Below are 8,527 nucleotides of genomic sequence, written 5' to 3'. Positions count from 1 at the left end.
CTAAGCCACTGACCAAACAGTTTATAACTAATATAAATCTCTATGCATTTACTTGGGACTAAAGGGCTATGGGACCTGACAGGACAGAAACTTCTGTCCACAAAAATACCATTCAGTCTCTCTCTCTCTCTCTCTCTCTCTGTCTCTCTCTCTCTCTCTGTCTCTCTCTGTCTCTCTCTCTCTCTCTCTCTCTCTCTCTCTCTCTCTCTCTGTGTGTGTGTATTGGTCAATTTCTTCTGGGTATGGGGTCTCTGCCCTGGTGGGTATTTTTATGACAACTGTCTTTTCTATCGTGTATCTAAAAGTTTTCCCAACTAAACATTATCTAAATAGTCCCTCACAATATAATGATATATTTGGTACTGACATATCAGGGAGGCTGCAATGGTAAAGACTTCATGAACTTTCTTGAGAGAAGCAGATGTTTGGAGGTTTATGAATCTCATCCATCTATGCCACAATTCATTTGTTCAGACCTATCTTGATCAAGGGCAAGTTTATAGAGAGTGAGGCTGCCTGACACACTCAGAAGGGGATAGTTTGTATTCCAGAGGAATGAGCACTTTGGGGGGAGCAGAAATGTCTTCCATTCTGGATCCACTTCAAGAAGTTTGTATACATAATTCATACACAGGTTTCTTTCCTTCTCACCAGCCCTTTAATCGGCTTCCTTCCCAACTTCTCACAAGTGTGACAAAGCATTAATCATTGTTATTAACCAGGGTAGAAACTTACTTCATGCCTTTCCTTTTTCATGCTTGCCATTTAGCCAATTGCTTTCAGAGCAGTGTGTCATTGCAAGAGCCCACCTGTGGTTGTTTGATGAGGCCAGGAAACTGCATGGAGACCTATGAGCTGGGAAGAAGCCTATTCTTCAATTTGTCTTGGAAATTTTCTAATGAAACAGTAGATAAAGTTTCAGGCAAAAACTTCAGTGAGAGAAGAGTGGGCATGCTCGTGTTTTGAGAGAGAACAGATAGCAAAAAAAGAGCCCTCACAACTTCCTGAGATTCCATCATGCATATGCTCTTTTTATTTCATGAGAGTTTCTGGACATATTTATCTAGATTTCTATCTCCTTTCTCTTCCTTTCCCCCACTCCTAACAATCTTCTTTTCTTCTACAGCTTGCTTACCTGCTTGAAACATCAGCCAACACTTAGAAGCAACTACTCTAATGCCAGTCCCCAAGGAATGTTGGTGAGCAATACAGACCAGTTGTTCTGTAGTGACCAGCCTCCCCGTTTTAGCAGCCATGACAGGCTACAATGTGCTTGCAATACTTTGCTGCTCGCTCCAGTCCTGGTTAGATGCCCTCCTCATGGCAAGGAGCCAATCACAAGTTAGCTAACCGGGCTGTGCTTTACGTCTCTGGGTGTGCTTTATGGACAGTGCACAACAGTGACTTGCAGAGCATAGCAACCACCTTGGGAGGGTCTATGGGCCATAACAACCAGTTGACCAATCAACACAGGGTGGGTAGTCCAAACTTGAAAGCCCATCAATCCTGAGACTGTTTCATACCCCTAGACACACTCCCCTTATGCTGCTGCCTTTTAAGATCCCTGCCTCGAGGTTGCTCGGGGTCTTTCTCTAGCCATCCGCCATGGTGGAGGGATAAAGGGCCTGAGCTAATAGGTTTAGCTCATTAAACAACTACAACAAAAGACTGTTCTGCATCGAAATGGACCTCTTGGTGATTTTGGGGTTCAAAATTTGGGCACAACGGTTCCTTCATGATGATGATGCTGTGTTAGCACAGTGATCCTCAACCTTCCTACTGCTGTGATCTTTTAATACAGTTAATACAGTTCCTCATGCCGTGGGTGATCCCAACCATAAAATTATTTTTGTAGCTACTTCAAAACTGTATTTTGTTACTGTTATGAATTGTAACATAAATAGTTTTGGAGGCAGGGTTTTTCCAAAGGGCCACAGTCCACAGGTCGTGAACCACTGTGCGAGGAGGCCTGCTGCTCCATGCTTTTGGCATTCAGTTTAGCAGAATAGTTAGAAGATAAGAACGTGTCAATGTTATGAAATCTTAGGGTTAACATTTCCATTGGTACCTTCAGGGCTGAGGTGCCCCAGGCAACCTGGTGCCTCTCTTAATTTCCATGGGTGGAGAGATAGTTATATGACCTCCTGTAAGACCATTTGAAAAGCCGCCATTGCTTTGAGAAGTTCTCAGAAAATGTCAGCTCCTGGATCACCTGGTAAATACTTAAGAAAAATTCACTTCAGAAAAGCATGTTTTCGTCCAAAACCTAAAAATTCACAAAAATATTTTGCTTTTACTGGTGGGTAAATATTTGAAAGTGAGATTAGCCACGTTTTATTGCTGTGAAGAGACACCATGACCACAGCAACTCTTATAAAGGAAAACATTTAACTGGGGCTGGCTTACATTTTCAAAGGTTTAGTCCTTTATCATCATAGTGGGAAGCATGGTGACAGGTAGGCAGACACTGGGCTGGACAATAGCTGAGAGTTCTACAACTGGATCCACAGGAAGCAGGAAGTAACTGCCACACTGGGTGTGGCTTGAGCATCTAAGACCTTAAAGCCCACCCCCTAATGACGTATTTCCTCCAACAAAGCCACATGTATTCTAACAAGGCTACATCTCCTAACAGTACCACTCCCTGTCAGCCTTTGAGGCCATTTTCATTCAAACTAGCACATGCCATAAGTCACCAGACCCTTCTAACTTCACTGAAGCTCTAGGTTCTGAATCTTCTATTCCTTGTTAACATACATCTTGCCACGGTCTCTATAGTCTATCAGCACAATTATCAACTGAATTAGGAATCATTATTTCACCTGGTATCTGTAATGTGTCTGTGAACTGAACCATGAAAAGCCTTGGACAGTAGTTGCCAGTAGGGAGCAGGGTATCACTTCAACAACATCACATGTGAGCACTTGAGCATCAGTATGATGCTACTTTCTGCAATTGGTTTCTCTGGGCCTGGAATAATAGAGCTGATTCTTGGTCTTCAAGTGGACATGAAACAATTCCCTCCAGCAATCCAGTAGCTTAATCTTTGAATTTCACTATGGGAGGTTCAAGATTATTTAAATTTTTCAATTTATTTTTTAACTTAAAAGTTTTAAATTGTTTTTAAGATGATCACATATAATCACTGTATTGTTATCACCCCCCCATTTTCCCACCTCCAACTCCTCTCATACCACCCACTCCCTCCCAAATTCATGACCTCTTCTTTAAATATTGTTACAGATACTTATAAACACAGCCATTAGTGCCACCTCTATGTGTTTATGGCTGAGCATTTGGCATTGGATAATCTATTAGGGGACTTATTCCTGTAGAAGATGGATTCACCCACTCTCAACAGCCTTTTATTGCCTGTAACTCTTCACCTCAGGGTGGGGCCTTGTAAGATTTTCTTCATCCACAATGGTATGCCAACTAATAGTGTCATTGCATGCTTCTTGTTTAGACAACCATACTGTTGAGATTGCAAGGGTTCAGTTCCCCATCAGAAATAGAAGATACTATCTCACTGGCGAAGTCCTGGTCCTCTGGCTCTTACAATCCTTCCACCCCCTTTTTCCTGAAATGTTCCCTGAGCCTTAGGTGTACTTGTGTTGAAGGTGTATCAGCTAGGACTGGGAACTCTGCAATTGGTTGTTCTTTGCATGTATTTTAACCAGTTTTGCTTCTCTGCAATGTTTTCTGTCTACCACAAAAATGAGTTTCCTTGATGAAGGGTGAATGCCATACTTATCTGTGAATATAAGGATGAAATAATAGGAAAGTGGCAGTTTCTCCTTTATATTCTCTGACCTCACCAGTCATGGGTAAAGCTGGAATTAAAGGCATGCACCACCAATGCCTGGCTGAGTTGGCTAGTTTTATAGTACCAGGCATCATGAATTATTGAGAGGGATACACACACCCTCTCAATGTGTGTGTAATTTGTTAGCTACATTATCCAAGGTATAAATGGCCCAATTTCACCCTTGGTGATATCTTCCCATGCTGGTCCTTGTTGTGATTCATAGACATCACGGCTGGATAGGACTATTTGTTGCTTTTTCCCCTTGCATTTGTTGGCAGCTTGCTTATCACCTTCTGATATTGTGATAGTTAGACCTCAGAGATGAACATTCCAGGTTAGTTACTGCCCAGTTCCTCCAAGCCCTGTGTTTTAAATGTGTGGTATCTTCAACAATGGGGTCTTACCTTCAGGGTCTGTGAGGTAATGATGGGCAAAGGCAGGCTAGAGCCTACATAATTTTATTTCAAGTCTCATTGACTCCCTTCACCAACAACTCCTGTCTCTCTGACACCCCCCCCTCTCTCACACACACATACACTGTATTTTTAAAGTAAATATAAAATATGTTTCCTTACGGTTTTTTCAAACACTAAATGTTATATTATTATCTTTTCTACCTTTCTCACCCTCTGTATTGGTCTAGGTCTCTGGTCTCCTTTCTCAGTAAAATTCCCCCACCCAAATTTTTAATCTATTCATTATTTGATAATTTCATATATGTAATATATTCTGGTCATGCTCACCCTCACTGCCCTCAACTTAAAGCCTTCCCACCTCAGTGAGCCCTCATCCCAATTTTCTCTCCTGATATCATGCAATTTATTTATTTTTGTGACCTACTGAGTTTAACAAGGGTGTTTGGGGCATGAGTCAAAAACTAGCTGCTGGAGCATGAACAAGTGTTTATATCACTAGAGACAACGACTCTCTGTCTCCCAGCAACCATTAACTGCTAAAGCTCTTCAGAAAAGAGCCAGGCCTCCTAAGGCACTTTCCCAACTGTGACTGAACTTTGATAGGCCAAGTCTTGTGAAGTTCTGTGCGGACAACTGTAGTTGCTGTTAATTTGAAGTGTAATGGCCATGTCATACTCAGAAGATAGCTTCCCATGTCTGGATGTTAGATACTTTCTGTGGTCTACTTCAAGAAGCCTCTTGGTTTCTAACCATCCTTCGTTTGAATTGGGACATAATGTTCATCCCCTTCAGCTTAGACTATGCACAGCAAGGGTTTTGGATGTTTTGAGGTTCCTTTGACCTCAGACAAATTTAAGTTGGTTCTTGCCTGTGTCTGCAGAAATATATTCTGACTTTACTTAGCAGAAAAAAGTGATTGTAATGATGCCATTGTACATCCTAAAAAATCAATGAAAAGCCTGGAATAGCAAGCTCTGAACACAGGCAGAGACCATAAGAAACTGCTGCTTGGAGTAGCTGGTGTGGATGCCAGTACAACTCAGAGAAACTATGCAAATGACACATGTCTTTGCCACTCATGCCCCTCGACTGCTTCAGGTAGAAATTCCACAGTGCAATTAATGATTTGAGTTTTTTGCTCTGCATTTGCCATGTGTGGACATTTTATTTGCTATGCTCAGGACACATGGAAACTGAAAACCTGGACTGTTTTGATACTATAGGAAATCAGAGCAGCCTCTACCCTATCTCAGAATAATTTTAAATTAGAAACATGAATGCTTCGCATGTCAATCCCTGCTCCCTCTCCTACCCCTCCTTCCTTGTCCCTCCACCAGCCCCCTCCAGCCCCCCACCCAATTCCCACATCATTCCCCAGGGAGGGTGAGGCCATTCTTGGGGGGATCTCCAAAATCTGTCTTTTCATACAGGGAAGGACCTAGGCCCTTACCCATGTGTCCAGGCTGAGAGAGCATCCCTCTGTTTGGAATGGGCTCCCAATGGTCATTCATATACCATGGTAAACATTGATCTACTACCCAAGGCCCCAATGATTTTTGTGGCCTCTTCACTGACAATACATTCATGGAGTCTGGATCAGTCCCCTGTTGGCCTCTCAGCCATCAGTCTGGGAATCAAGAGCTCCCCCTTATCTGGTCAGCTGTCTTTGTGGGTTTCACCATCAAGGTCTTGACCCCTTTGCTCACCACTTCTCCATATCTGTCACTAGGTTCCAGGAGTTCAGTTCAGTGTTTAGCTGTGGGTATCTGTCTCTGCTTCTATCAGTCACTAGATGAAGTTCTAGGATGGCGTATAAGGCAATCATCAACCTTATCATCAAGGAGGGGCTATTAATGTAGTCTCTCCACTATTGCTTAGTTTTCAAGTTGGTGTTATCCTTGTAGATCTTTGGAGATCTCACTAGTGTCAGCTCCCTCCTCAAGCCTATAATGACTCGATCTATTATGGTATCTCTCATCCTGCTCTCCTTTCTCACCTAGACTCAACCTTCCTTCTCCCCCATGCCTTCTCCTCCCCTCCTCTTCTCCCTCTCTCTTTTTCCTGGTTCCCTTTCCCCCCTCCCCCGATGTTCCCAATCTGCTCAGGAGATCTTGCCTCATTCCATTTCTCTGGGGGTATCATCCATCTCTCTTGGTAACTTCCCTGTTTCCCAGACTCACTGGCACTGGGATTGTAGGCTGACACTCCCCTGATCCATATCTAAAATCCATATATGAGTGAGTACATACCATGTTTGTCTTTTTGTGTCTCAGAATAATTTTTAATACTAATAATAGTCATAGAACTGTAAATATAAAGACACATGTGTCAAGTCAGCATCATTTTTCCATCTATGACAGGTTTGTGTAGCATGGGTATAGATGATATCATCTGTGGTTTCATTTGATCACTTACATAGTAAATGCTTTTGAGCATTTAGCAATCCAGGATATGCAAGACCTGTCACTGTAAACAGTGTTAACATTAAACATTCTTCTATAGGATGCAAGAACTGAAAACGTTATGTCAAAACAAATGTGTAGGTGTTCAGGTCATTATCACTATAGTGACAGCCAGTAGTACTTGGTGGAATTTGCTGAAGGAGTGCAATGGAAAAGTCTGGGCAGAGAACTCTTGGATGTCAGTTGAAATGTTTAATTTTGGAACTGGAATATGGAAATGTTTGGGTCAATAATAAATAAATGTTTAGTAGCAAAGGCATTCCTATGTGTAACACATAAGTGACAAGTGGAAAGGCCCAATGTGCTGTTCATGAAAGTGGACTATTCTGAATGTTGGACAGTCACATTTTTAAAGTTTACATTTGGTCTCTGTTACGACTGAGGAAAAAATACATACATACGTATATATATACATGGAACTGAACCTTGTATCAAGCTTTATATCTAATCCAGACAACTGATATTTCATATCCTAATGGCCTATGCCACACTAAGAGATTAAACCGAAGTCTCACATGACACTCTTTCCCCCAAAAGAATGAAAATACATCTTTTTCTGGTTAAAATGGTGAAATCACATCATGAAACTTCATTTATCAATATTTCCAAAATCCATTCAGTTGCTCCTGAAAGAGCTGTGTTTCACTCTCTCAAAAACTTAAGTGGAACTAAAGAATCCACTTATATGGGCCATTTTCTTTCCTTCTTCCTTCCTAGGCATGCTATTTTCTTTTACAAATAGTTTCTGAGTAATAGGAATTTGAAAGGTAATCTCCCATCCTAATACACAAACCCTTGGCCCACTGAGTAAAGCTATTTAGAATTACCCTTAAAAGAAAGGAGGGAGGAGGTTTTTGAGTATATTTGCATATTTAAATCTTACAGTTCTAGCATATTATATGGTGATGTTTGTCAATATGTTTTAGCTCTACAATTGCACAAAAGACACAAAAACTAGCAGTGATTTTTCCTAGGGAGTGGAATTGTGAGACAGTGGAAGCAGTTTGGGCAAATTAAACATAGCGCATGATAATTTAAACACTAGAACTATGGAAGACACAGGTGCTCTGATGGCATTGGTCAGTAGGTATTTATGACACGTTGTGAAGCAAAGAGACAAGCACGAGAGGAATGCTGGGGTTATTTAAGTTTGCAGAGGTGTGAGGTAACATGTTGCAGGCAAAGGGAATAGCGTATGTAGCCCTGAAGCAGGGAAGATCATGGTATAAATTAAAAATTAAAGACGTCCCAAGGGAGGAATATAATGTGATTTGTCTGAAGAAATGAAAGCCCTTGGACCACACAGGTCTTTAGGTTTTGTTAAGGAGTTTAAAGTTGGTCCTAAGAGCACAAGAGAGCCATTGAAGGGTTTTAATTGCAGGGTTTTATTTTCACCTTCAATGATAGCTCTGGCTACAGAATAAAAATTGGACTGTACAGAGGCAACGTGACAGCAGGAGACAGGCTATTGAGGAGGTGCAGTTTTTACACTAAAAGCATAGCAATGAGAGCTTGAAGCCAGGAATTGAGGAGAACAAGTCCATGGCTTGAAGAGCAATTGGGCAGGAGTGGCACAAAATGTAATTGAGACAAGAGTGGCCTCTGGACATCTGGGTGGATGATGATAATCATACTGAATGTGGAATCTTGAGAAATGGTTTCAACTTTTGAAAAATGCATTCTCTAGTTGTTGGAATTTAAATATTTGGACTAACACATATTTAGCATATTTTATTTCTTTTTTAATTAAAAAAGTTAAAATATAGTCACATAATTTCTCCTTCTCTTCTTTCCCCCTCCAACTCCTCCTACTCTCCCCCACTCCATCTGAAATCCATAGC

Source organism: Mesocricetus auratus, unplaced genomic scaffold, assembly GCF_017639785.1.
Source record: "Mesocricetus auratus isolate SY011 unplaced genomic scaffold, BCM_Maur_2.0 Super-Scaffold_6730, whole genome shotgun sequence".
Classification (NCBI taxonomy): domain Eukaryota; kingdom Metazoa; phylum Chordata; class Mammalia; order Rodentia; family Cricetidae; genus Mesocricetus; species Mesocricetus auratus.
This window is presented reverse-complemented; position numbering follows the sequence as displayed.